The sequence below is a fragment of the Equus caballus genome, chromosome 3 (genome assembly GCF_041296265.1).
Source record: "Equus caballus isolate H_3958 breed thoroughbred chromosome 3, TB-T2T, whole genome shotgun sequence".
NCBI lineage: Eukaryota > Metazoa > Chordata > Mammalia > Perissodactyla > Equidae > Equus > Equus caballus.
Window position 1 is genome coordinate 122,294,205 of NC_091686.1, and position 13,124 is coordinate 122,307,328.

The 13,124-nt window shown below is 54.0% G+C and overlaps 1 non-coding gene across 1 annotated transcript; it reads left to right on the forward strand.

The window, feature by feature from the left end:
• Window positions 1–5,891: 5,891 nt before the first annotated feature.
• LOC100629521 (uncharacterized) lies at window positions 5,892–12,202 on the forward strand. Its single transcript, XR_011437269.1, has 4 exons — window positions 5,892–6,126; window positions 6,872–6,917; window positions 7,516–7,576; window positions 7,855–12,202. It is a non-coding gene; the product is annotated as an uncharacterized protein (transcript).
• Window positions 12,203–13,124: the final 922 nt, after the last annotated feature.

Genomic DNA, 13,124 nt, shown 5'->3' on the forward strand with positions numbered 1-13,124 from the left:
CCCACAGCTCAGACACAGCTGCCGCCCTCCCCCGAGCCCCGCCGTGGCCCCCCTTCCCAGCCCCGTTAATTGGGCCACATCTGGTGACTGCAGATTGCTCCCCGCTCCCACCTAGCTCCGGAGCCCGCCTCTCTGCCTTCCAGGGCTCACGCCAACCAGGGCAGAGCAGCTCACAGCCAAATGGCCTCTCCTTCGTGAAGCAGCTCCCCAGGCCGGCTCCTGCCAGTCTGCTCCCCTGTGGGCCCGGCTCACCTGTGCCAGCAGCAATTGCGCCTACAGCCCACACCCTGCAGACAGGGTCTAGGACCATACTCGGGCCCGGAGAAGCCGCTTCTCCCACACCAGTGAAAGGGGTTACGTGTAAAGGGGTCACCTGTGAAGGGAGGTCACCAGTGAAGGGGGTCAGCAGTGAATGGAGCGCACCTGTGAAGGAAGATTACCTGTTAAGGGGCCACTGGTATAGATGGGGTAAGATATTGGTCTCTGCCACCCTTGGCGGGGGCTGGGGCCCTGGGCGAGGCAGAGTCCCTGTCCAGCAGCCTCCACCCCAGAAGCCTGGGCAGGGGATCCTGGGAAGGGGCCTGAAGGAGGGGGTCAGAGGTTGAATCCTGTGGTCCCCATAGGCAGTGGCCACAATGGTGGACACCAGCGCTGGTGCACAGGGACCCGTGCCGCGAGTGCCACAGAGGGCTCTGCCTCCTGCCATTGACCCCAAAGCCCAGAGCATCCGTCACCCTCCAGACAAGGGGCCCGGATCTACCGGAGCAAGGCCTGTTCCAGGGATCAGCGTGGGAGCCCCAGAGTGGCCATCAGGGCTGGGGTGGGGACGTTGGGGTTCCTGCAGCACTGTTCCAGGCGGTGAGGGCCATTGGCACCTCTCACAGCTGAGGGGCAGCGAAGCGGCCGTCTGCCCGCCCGCACCGCGGATCTGCGGATGAGGCTCCGTCCTTAGCTCTGACACAGGTGATGTGTGAAACTCCAAGTGCATCCAGAATCTGTTTGAGGATCCCAAGGCATCTGCTTGGAGTGTCATTCTAGTGGTACCACGTTCTTGTGTGCGCGGTGTGAAAGGGGCGGGTGGTCAGAGAAAGCCTATTTGAGATACGAATGCTGAGAAGCAGCCAGACACTTAAAGTCCAGGATGGACCCTTCCTGGCAGCGGTGAGGATAGGCCCTAAACCCCTGGCAGGAGACGGGAGGCGTGGGGTGTTGACAGAGCACAGCGGACGAGGAGGGGGCAGTGGGAGCCGAGGTCGAGGGCCCGGGGTCTGACCCTGTGATCCATGAGCGTGGTGCGGGTTTCACAGAGAGGCTGCAGCTGTGCAGCCCACAGACCATGCAGCCTCTCCATGCTGGATTCCCACAGGTCTGAGACGGAAGCCGAGGACCTCAGCGTGCAGCTGTGGGCATTTCGGCAAACTTGTTGCTAGAGTGGCATGGGCCCTTTGGGGCCCTGTGACACTTAGCAGGGGAAGCTGGTGTCCCCAGGGAGCAATCGAACACTTCTGAGCACTTTGGAGAGGTGACCCGCTGCCCCAGAGACGTGGCCCTTTCCCCAGATGAGCTCCTTCCAGAAGGGCCGGGATGGAGCGCTCTGAGCTCTTGGGGTCTGCAGCTGGGAGAGCGAAATTAGCCCGCGCACATTAACACAAGGCCACGTGATGATAATGTGCTCTCAAGGCAGCGAGATCGATCAGCCCCGGTGGGGGAATCGCGAGGTTTTCAATCCAAGGCCAGAAAGCTCAGGGCTGCGGGGGCCCGTCAGCCATTTGGACTTGCTGTGACATGGCACAGACTCAAACAAGGTGGCCTCGAAGTGGCAGGTGACCCGGAGGAAGTCCTTGTGTCTGGGGGGGGGGAGGGGGACACCTGTTGAGGGGCTGCACCTCCCCCCCAAGAGCCGCCCCACCCTGGACCACCCGACCTCTTTAGAAACATTCTCGTGTCGTGGCCTTGACTTCTGCCTTCCCTCCTCTGCCCTCCCCCCGGCTCCCTCTGTCTCGGGCCCCGTGGAAGGATCCACGCCCTCCTCCCCCAGCAGCGAGCAGATGAGGGAGCCCCTGCCACTCAGAATCTTCTTGTTTCTGGACCAAGCATCCCTTCCTTCATGCATTCCTCAGGGCAGCGGGTCTCCTAGAGGGCTGCCTCTGACTCCGGGGCCTCGGGCAACGTGGGAAACATTTTGATAGTCACGACTGGGTTAGTTGCTACTGGCATTTCACGGGTAGAGGCCAGGGCTGCCACCCAACAGCCTACAGTGCACAGGACAGCCCCCCAGCAAGGGAGTCTCTGGGTCCGGTGATGTCGTAAAAAGCTGGTTTCGACAACAGGGTCTCTGCGCCCCTCTCTGTAAGTGCTCTCTCTGGACAAGTGCCTGGGTGTCAATTCCTTTCTTCACTAAGGGGCCCCAGCTGGTCAGAGGGGCCCCCAGCACCAAGCTGCTGCACTGTCATCCTCTGATTCTGCCCACCTTGGATGCAGCCTCCCAGGGCATCAGTGTCACCCTCGGGCTGCGGCGGGCTGCACCCTAGACCAGACGCCGCTTGCTGTGCATCCCAAGAAGGAACAGACTGAGTTAATTTCCCGTGGTAGAAATGAAAGGACCACTTGCTGACGGCTGTCCGTGTGTCCGGCACTGGATGCAGAGCTTTGCTCGCGGGATCTCACCCAACCCATGACTGCCGGGTCACCTCCGTCCCGCCGATTGGGGAGGGAAAGCAGCTCGCCCAGGGTGGCGCCGGCAGGCTGGAGGCAGGCCATGCCTGTCTGTCCCCAAAGCCACGCTCTGATCCAATGGGATGTTTGACACGGCCCAGCAGCGACAGACGGATGGCCTTCAGAGGCTGCCTGAGCTGTCTCTCTGCCCAAGTGACAAGAACCCCTGCACAAAAGTGCTCTTGTTGCACAGGGAGGCGGGTCTCCAGTGACCGGTTGTCCCCACTGCGCTGTGATTGTCTGCTGTTTGCCAAAGTGGTCATTAGGAAGAAGGCGGGCCCGGTGGAACACCCAGATTACTGCGGACCGGGAGGAGCAGTGGCTGTGCGCTGGCAGAGGCCTAACCACACCGGGAAGCTGGCCTACCCGGAGCCTGGGTGGGCAAGACGTGCCCGGAGACAAGGACTTACCTGTCCAGCTTCTCTGCGACCCCAGGCCTGTGGCAGGAGGGGTCATCTGTCCGGAGAAAAGGAGAGAGTGTTGGCTGTGCCCCGGCACTGGGCCAGGCGGGCACGGTGCTAGCTGTCCACGAGTCGGTTCACTCTTGGCAGCCCCTTGGGGCAGGCCTTCCTCTGTCCGTTTCATGCATTCACTCATTCATTCAGCACCACGTGGGCCGGGCACTCAGATGGCCCAGCAGTGCTCCAGACAGCTGTGGCCCCCGCCCTCGTGGGGCTCCTAGCCCAGAAGAGAGAGCGGAAGTTAAGACCCCATCACAGCATGGCTGGGAGGAGCCTGGCCCAGAGGCCACGGGACTTGGTGTGGACGCCCCAACTGGGGCGGGTGGAGTGGAATCCTCAGCCAGGTGCGTCTGGCTCAGGGCCACTCTCAGGCCTCACCTCTGCCTCCCTCTTCACTGCCCACAAGGCCCCGTGTGGTGTCGCCCCTGTCCCCCCAGACCTGTCTGGCTGCCTCCCCCGTGCACCCTGCTCCAGCCGCTCCGTGAGCCCTGCAGGTGCTGCTCCCTCTACCTGAGGGGCTGTTTCCTCTCCGCTTCCCTGCCACCCGCTTCCCGGCTCAGCTTGGAACCCCTTCCACCCAGGGGCCGACTGACCCCGGCCCGGGAACGGCCCTCCCTCGGAGCGCCCAGCGCAACCACAGGTCCTTCAGAGCCTGCGGCGGAGGATTTCACCAGCAAGAACGCGCATTTATCGTTTAACTGGGGTTTTGATCAATGTGAAACTGATTGAAGTTATGTATCCACAGTCAGTTTCCTTAAGCCTTTACGCACAACATACAAATCTCATTACATTACTCATAAAGCCGGCGTTTCTTGAGCAAGAAAAGTGTTTTTCGTGTGGTCTTTAATTAGTGTCTGAGTTGCTCAGAGTGAACCACTGAACCCCGTCAATAATTAGCCCACTCCACAAACCCGTTTAATTAGACCTTTAAAATTGCGTTCGTAAGATTAATATTTCTAGGTTTTTTTTTCATTTTCCAAGAACTTCAAATGCCTGTGGGGGCATCTTGCAGACTGAACTCGAAGACCTTCCTGAGCGCTTACAGGGCCCCTGGGAAACTGAGACAGTGAACAAACTAACTGTTGCCAGCGCTGGGGACACATTGTGTCGAGTTCTCCTGGTCCTGCCTATTTAAGATGGCTGCTGCTACGCTCACTCAACGTTGCCTTTTAAGACGGAGCTGGTCACGCCGTGCAGCCGCTCAGCACCTCCACGGCTTCCTCTCCTCGAAGAACAACCCCGAGCCCTCACCTGGCCCGGGTCTCTCCCCAACCCCCTCCCCCAAAGCAGCCTCGCCCCCAACAGTCCCCTCCCCGGCTCTATGTCCCAGGTCAGCCCCCAGGCCCGGAATCTGTGATGGGTGGACTGTCCATTCCCGCCGTGGAAGGCCAGCTCCCCCAGGGCCGCACCTCTGTGTGCTTGCTGCCACCGCCCGGGCCACGGAGAACAGCGTCTGGACCACGGGAGGCACCGGTGAGTCCTGACTGGAGGAACGACCGAATGGGTGAATCCGGGGATCGATCGCCTCGCAGAGATGCTCCCTCCTCACCGCAGGAGCGTCTTGAGCTCTCTGTGTCCTCTCGCTTCTGCATCTCTCTGCTCACTTCTCTCTGTCCCAGGCTGACGACATCACCTGCCTAGCACACAGGTCAGGTGGGCAGGTTCACCGTTCCAGGCGGGCTGGGGTCGCTGTGCCCAGTGCAGACCATGACTCAGGTGTTGGTGGTCAGAGAGGCAAGACCAGGACCTGGAAGCCACCTCCTCTGATGCCTGACCCCAGGCCACGGATTGCTAAACGGAGCCTGCCCGGGGGACCCCAGGCCAGCCCCTCTGTGCCCAGCTCCCGTTGGACAGCTCAAACCACGCTCCTCTCCTGGGGCTTGTGCTGGCCACACGGCCAGGTTGGTGAATGATGTTTCGGTCACTAATGGACCACATGTATGACAGTGGTCCCATACGGGTAGCACCACATAGCCTAGGTGTGTAGTAGGCTCTACCACCTAGGTTTGTGTAAGTACACTGTGTGATGTTCACACAACAGTGAAAGTGCCTAATGATGCATTTCTCTAAACATATCCCTTTCATTAAGTGAGGTATGCCTGTACTGATTTTAGTCTTGTGAATGTTGAATAATGAATTATTCATTTCAATTATTTGAGTCAGCCCCACTGGCTGAAGATGGTAAAAGCTGACTGAAGCAAAAAACTAAAATTTGTTATTCAACATTCACAAAACCAAATGAGTAAAGAAGAACTTTAAGTTCTATATCAGGGTTCATGTAAGGCAAAAACATTCTAAAGGAAAGATGGATTTGAGGACATATATGATTCTGAGTGTAAATGTCTGGGTACAAGCAAAAATTCCAGGGAGCATTTCAGACTTTTGAGGCAGTGGAATTGGTGAAACCAAAGTCAAGCTCTCCAAACAGTAAAGGGGGCCCAGGTAATATCTGGAGTACAGGTGGAACAGGCAGAAAATTCCATTAATGTAATTGTATGATATGATGAACGGACAGAGTTGGAAAATAGGATGGCAGGGTAGGGCAGAGGGACCTGGAGGGCCCAGGATGGATGGAGAGATCAGCTGGGCTGGTGGGGGGAAGGGGCCATGGGCACACCCTCTTCATGTCCCCTCCCCCACCCTCTGAAACCCTTTGTGACTCTTCAGTGCTCTGTGATGCAGGCCTGGGATTATAGGCAAGTGCGGACACTCTCAGAGCTCAGTTGCCTCAGGCAGCCTTGCGATTCAGAAAATGGAGTTCAGTCAATGGAATGTTCTCTCATTTCTGAATAGCCATATTGAGTTGTTTTTGAGCATCTGCTCAACATTCTTAGATAGTGACCACAACCTCACCATCGTGTGTGGGTTGTGGTTGCTTCTTCTGTTCCTGTGCTTCCTGGTGGGGATTCCATCTTTACCAACCTTCTGGAAAACCAAAATCTACCAAAAGGTAAGGATCCCTGGGCAAGCCACCAACAGGGATTTTTTATTGTTGTTTCCATTTCTAGTCCCACATTTTTAAATGAGTTGGTCCAGAGAGACTCCTAAGATGGCAAGTCTGAATAGAGGATAGAACATCATCCTTCTAGGGGAATAGGCCAGGCAGGACTAGGGGTTCAGCTGGGACTGTTTCCCATTTAAAACTCACAGACCATCTGGGTGTGGTGGAGGATTCCTGGATAAAATCCCATCACTGATTTCACGGCCCTGCATTAGGTTATTTAGAGAGTCTGGGATCTGTGTAGGAGAACACTGTTCCCAGCACTGGATCACGAGTCACATTCCCATGTCGGGCGTCATTCGACCAAACGTCCTTTGTATTGGGCAGATCAGGAGAGCAGGGCTGAGCCTCTGAGCAGACACTGGAGTGTGAGCTCTGTTCCAGGATACAGGGTCCCATCTGAGGAAGCACAGATGTGACTGTGGGCCCCAGAGTCTATGCCCGCCTTGAGCAGAGGACTTCTGACTGAGAAGATCAAGTGTGGACTCTAGCCAAAAATCCTCCTTCGAGGTTTTCAAAGAAGGAAAAATTGAAAGTATCTTATCACCCTTAGAAATTGAGAAAGGGAAAGAACACAAAGTGCTAGTAATAAAAATGGAGAGTGACAGTAATCTTGGATGAATATCTGAGTTTCCTAGAGAGAGGAGCAAGCCAACTAAGTCCTCGCTCCTCATTCTTTTCTTTTTGTTCTCAGCGTCAGGGCAGAGCCAAGAGGAGAAGAAGAGGTGGAACATCAAGTGGTAAGGTTCCACCCATCCCACCTGAGCTCTCCAAGGGTGACCCTTCCTGTCCTCTCCATGAGGTCCCAGGTCCATGGTCTCTGAGGATGTCAGTCGCTAGATAGAGTCCCTCTCAGAAAATAGAGGCCTCAGAGGAAAGGCTCATGGGAAGGTAGTCAGAACCCGAGACATTTCTCAGATTCCTGCTCTGCCCAGCTCAGGGCATGAAGCAGTGACGGGCCTGGACAATGGGTGTTGCCCAGTGGGTGGCCGTGGGAGACGTCAAGAGTCAGAACTTCTGTCTCCTGACCTTGTGAAACTACGTTGACTTCCTGGATGATCAGACTCCTCTTTGAGGTAACCATTGACCTATGTTCCTCACATGGTGGTTTTGAACATCCCATGGGATAATGTATGTGACAGTACTTTATAAATGAAGCAACAAACACATGTGAACCTTATTAATATTATCATTGACCGTTTGACCACATCTACTGATTCTTGGGGCTTTCAGAGTTAATATCCCGTTAATATCCCAAGGGTCTCCCATAAAGGGACTCCTGTGTAACACCTATGCTTCTACCTTTATTACATGTAATTCACTCTTCTGGTTTCCCAGGTTGGAGAAATTACCAGAGGGAAACAGAGGAGAAAAGGAGGCTAATTTCTATTCTGAAAAGGTGACTAGTCTTTTCTTTCCTGATCCCTCTTTGACATGTTCTCTGCAATTCCAGGGATTCAGTACAGCCTGCAGTATTCATGGGAGGGGTTTGCCATAGGAACGGGTATGTGAATGAAGGCCTTGGGGTGAGGGCTGCTGAGTGTATGGTGAAGTCATAGATGTGGGGCATTGTGAAGGGGCAGCAGGCTTCAGGTGGCCCCTCCCCTGACAGGCCAGCAGGTCCTCCTTTCCTTGTTCTGGTCCTGGCTACAGTTTTCTACTTCCTGTCTCCCGCAGGCCCCTAGGCCGGCCTCGCGATACCACCCGCATTCGTCAACTATTATGCCCAGACCCCTCCTGTGAGGTGTGTAATAGCATAACTGCTGAGATCAATCGGCTGCTGTTCCTGGAGGACCTGGAAGATGATACCGCCTCTGTGTCCTCTCTGGCTTCCACAGCTTCTGGGACTGAGTCATCATTCACTCTGTCCTCTGCCTTCTCAGAAGTCCCTCCAGGAGACCTAACACCATCCCCTCCACCTGGCCCTTCCCCACCGCCCCCCTCCGTCCGCTCACCTAACCCAATGACACCCTTAGCTGACTTTCTTTCACCCTCACCACCGGGTCACTCTATGCCACCAGAGCCTTTTCCTCCCTTGGAGTCCAACTTCTCAGCAGACCATTCCCCACCCCAACCCCTTGCCCTTCCCCCTCTCCCACCACATGACACCCAGGCAACGGGTCCTATTCTCCAACCAGAGGCCACTCTGTCTCTGAATACGATCTTCTCTCTTGACCGCACCCTTTCCCAAGATATTAACCCCTTACCAAATTTGTCCCAGATAATGAATCCCAGTGACTCACTGGCTTGTCATCACGCACCACCAAGCCTGTCTGTCTCACCACCGACAGACCACCCTTTAACTGTGACTCAATCTAAATCGGTTTCCATCTTATTGAAGTCTGTTCCAGAGAACTCATCTCCAGATAGCCCTGGTGGGTTATCCACTTACGTCCAAACAGTCAGAGGCACTGACCATTCAAGCCTGTCAATTTCAGAATTATCCTGCTGGCAAGCTTGTGCCAAAGACTTGTTCTTAGCACCTTCCACCTTGGCACCACGTGATTTTAATCGAGAGTTTCTTGCCCTCCATTCTTCAGAGTCCTCTCTGGAGAGACACCCTACAGCTAACCTTATAGAGCCTGGTAACCTCTCATTTCTCAGCCCGCATGTCCTGGCACTCCTGGAGAGACAAGTCCAAAAAAGGAGTGATTTCCTGATGTGGGAGGAAAAGGAGAAGGGTTCTTTTCCAAAAAAACTTAGGCCAGGCTACCAACTAAATCCTTCGGGGAAAATGTCAGAGTCAAATGCTGATGAGTGTGACTCAGCATTCTCCCTTCCTTTCTGGAGCAGTGCAGGCAAACCAAAGGAGCTGCACATGCATGAGCAGCCCCCATATCCTAAAATCTTGGAGGATCATTTACAGGAAAAATGTCTGGAGCTCTTCTGGGGTCTCCCATCTCTGCACAGCGAGTCCTTGCCCTCTGCTATCCGTGACTCAAGTGACTGCACCACAATCTTCCTTTTCAATACCATCTCAAATGCCTCCATGGGCCAAGAATCCCCAGTACCTCTCCATCGCCAACGTCCATCCTTGCCTGAGATCCAGCCCCAGCCCTTGCCTCAAACCCTGCCCCAATCCCAGCCCCTACCTCTCACTCAGGTCAAGTCCCAGGCCCACCTTAAATCCCCACTCCCAATCCTACCATCTGGTCCTCTACCCCAGATAAGGATCTGTGGAGTGTGTTACCATAGACCCCAGGATGAATCAGAGTCTCTCACCTCATCTGAAATTCAACAACTGGAATGGAAAGTGTTGCAGAAGCAACAGGAAAGTTTGTGGGGTTCCCCCTCTGTAGTCCAAAGATCTCAGGAAGAATTTTGTTCTTCAGCTCCCAACTTTCCTTACCATCAGGCCTCCCAGGCCCATGCCTCCATCTCCACCCTTCCCGTAGAGTTTCCTCTCAGTGATAAGCTGAGGAAGAAACTGGAACATCACCTTCGAAAGAGGCTCATCCAACACCGGTGGGGCCTGCCCCGCAGGATCTGTGAGTGTCTGTCACTGATGGTGCCTCCAAGAGATTTCTCAGAGATAGCTAAGTCAGAGAGCAATCGTGGACTCTCACGGATCTCGGTGAGCAAAGATCTAAATGTTGGATTGAGCCAATCCAAAAGCTTCCATGAGAGGGGTTCAGAACTGCTTCAGGTAGAGAAGGAGATGGGGAAGGATCGGGGGCATAGCCCAGAGAACGGCCCAAAAGCTCATCTGCTGAGTGACCCAGAGAGCTCTTCAGATAAGGATCCGGCATATGACTCTGAGAAAGACCTAAATAGTCACGTGGCAAGTCTGTCAGGGAAAAATTCAAGGGCCTTGGAGGAAAGTCTAGATCAGAAACAACTTGAAAATGTCCTGAAAGCACATTTGAGCAAGAAGTTTGAGGAAATCAGTGAGGCTCGGCTCCCTGGGACGGTGCGCAGTTCATGGCATGCTAGCAAGCAGACATTGCTGCTTTCTGACAAATCCCGCACCCGAATAACACAGAGGAGTTTGCCACCTTCAGTGGGTGGGGAATCCTCCCTGAATACCTTCCAGGAGCTTTGCTTCATTGATTCCAGTGCACAGCAGATGATGGAAAGCCATATTAAAAGCTTTCGTATGAGAATGGAGTGGGGCCTTCCCTGCAGGGTCCTTGAATCCATACAGGCATTTAAATTGGAAGATGCTGCATCCCAGTCCTTGCCCTGTTTCTACTGTCCCCCCTCAAATAACCCAACTTTGGAACTGGACTCCACATCCGAGGGCTTCGAGCCCCATAGAGGAAGCTCTAAATCTGTTCTTCAAGAAAAAGTGGAAACAACAAATTCAGCCCTGGTCCTGGATCGTCTCTGCCCTGCTACTTCACCTATGGGCAGGCAAGGACAAGGGGTGCCGAGACAATCACCCTCTGGTATCAACCAAGAGATTGCAGAGGTTGTTCAGAGGAGTAAGGGTGCCAGGCAGACTCATCTGCCTGTCACATGTGGCATCACAGGCAAAGCGAGTCAGAAATTTACTCAGCTAGGCAACAGATGCCCCCCAGAGCTGCCTGCAAGGCAAGCTGGTGCCAAACATGAGACAAAGGATGAGAGAGTGAGTTCCAGTGATAGAAGAGAAGGGCGACAGGACAAAAAGATGAAGTCGGAACCCTTTTCCGTGCACAGCACGGCCAGGGACATATTCAGGGCCAAGGAGCTCAACGCTCTGCAGTCAAAAACTGGTAATGTGTTGACAACCAGCAAGCCAGGAAGCTCCCAAAGGATACGTGAGAATCACAGTAAAATAGAAATTACTGGGACCATTGAAAGCCCTGCACCAAAAAGACAAGTTCCCCAAGACCCGAAGTCATCGGATCTTAAGGAACATCTGTTTAGGGAATTAAAGTCGAAACTAGAGAAGAGGAATCAGAGCCAGGTCCAAGGCCAACACACTGACAGGTCCCCTGCCTCAGAGAGCTTGACTTACAAGGCCTCACTGACGCATGCCCACGGTGTCTCCAGTGGGGACATGGGAGCTTCCCAGGTGCTGCATGTCCATCTGGAGGACAGTGGGATCAGCAGGCAGCAGCGGCAGGAGCCTTGGGTCCCTAAGAAAGACCGAAAGAGGTACGAGGATAAGAAAGTCCCACCAGCTACAATAAGAGTGAGCCCTCCGGGCACCAACAAAGAAGAGCTTGGTGGAGGGGATGCAGGGTTGGGGACATCCCAACCTACAAGAAAGAGTTTCCCTACTCAGATCACAGCATCAGAGGAGACGCTTGGGAGCAAGTCTTCCCAGACCTCATCACAGAAGGCACAGCCTCCTCCTGAAAGTCTGTTCAGAAAAAAGATGAACCACATTTTTCAATGGCTTCGTCCTGGGACAAAAGGCAAAAAGCAAGAACATCCCCAGGAAAAGGGCCGCCCCATATCATCTGCACAGAGCAGAGGCCTGGTTAAAGGGAGAGCTGCCATTACTGGGACCACCACGGCTCAGAAGACCAGGACGGTCCCTGGGAAGTTCCCAGTGGAGAAACTGGGGCAGCGGTGTGCAACAGAGGTCACCTGCCCTCAAGAGCCCCTTCCTTCCCTGAGGAAGTTTGTGAAAACTGAGCAGAAGGCAGAAGAGCAGGCCCAGGCAGAGCCCGTCCAGGGGCATCCTTCCAACTACAGGGCTCCCTCCTGTAAAGTGCCAAATACCAAGTCCTGCCACCAAGAAGTTGTCTTTGCTGGCCAGAATTATCCTACATGTTCTAGATGGATCAGAGACCAGAACAGACACCCTCAGAAAGTCGTGGTGTTTAAAGATCAGCTATTGGATCAGAAGTGTCCCTTATCTGTGCCCCGCAGGGAGCATGTGCCCCATCCAAGCCCCACCTGCAGGCGTCAAGCCGGCCCAGGGGCCTCCAGCTGTTCTCACCACCGCTAAAGGCACTATGTTTAGGGATCCGTCTCTATGTCAACAGAAAACGCTTTTCCAGCGTTTCGAGAGCGGAACATTTCCCACCGCAAAATAATTCCTTCTTGAGAAGAATACTAATTCTCCCCAATAAATGATTCTCTAATAATAGTGATGTCTTTTCTGTGTCCTGTGTTGGGGGCATGGGTTTCAGGTAACTCAGGGCTTGTGCTTAGGGAAAAGGAGGAGTGAGTTCAGCTCTTACTGATTGCTTCCTCTGGCTTCTGAAAGGTCACCAGTGCTCTGGAGCTCTTGTTGACAAAGAGATATCACGTGCCCCCAAAAGCCCATTTCCTCCCTGATGAAGTTTGAGGAGGTGGGCTCTGCCTCCTGCCTCTTCGCTTAGCCTTAACGAAAGTGTAGAGCAGCCCACACCTCCCGCTCACTGAATGTTTTACATCCTTCAGAGAGTAGGGAAGACAGGTGTTCTCTATCCGAAGAGGGTCAAGAATAGGTATGCAATTCATAAAACAACAATGAAGAAAAAACAGTGGCTTCATCATGATTTAGAGGTCAGTGACCAGAGGACCCCACGGGGGTGAACCCTGAATGGGATTTGGGGGGTGGGGGAGGGTATTGCTGCAGTGGATCCTGGGCTGGTGGGGGAGGGGCTAGGAACAGCACAGACACTCCTTAAGAATCTGTCATGTGAGTCATATTAATGTGTTAGGGAAGAATTCTTTAAACTTTACACTGAGGTTTCCCTACTGGAAACGCACCTGGGGGAAGTGGTTCCCCTCTGTAGGTATTTCTTCAGACTGCCAAATGATATTTTGTTGCAGAGCAAAAGCGTCACTCAGCTGCCAGTAGTAACGATGTTGACCAGGTAGCCACCTACCTCCCAGGACAAAATAAAGCTGAGAGTAAGGAAACGATGACTTGGAGTAAGCGAGGAGGGAAGAAAAAATGAAGAGGGGAAAGGAGGACCTTGCCGGTAGAACAAAGCTTTATGCCTCATCATCCATATGGTGACCCTGTCCTGTTCCCCCCGCCCCCTCCTCAATCTGATCCAGGCATCACCACCTTGAGGCTG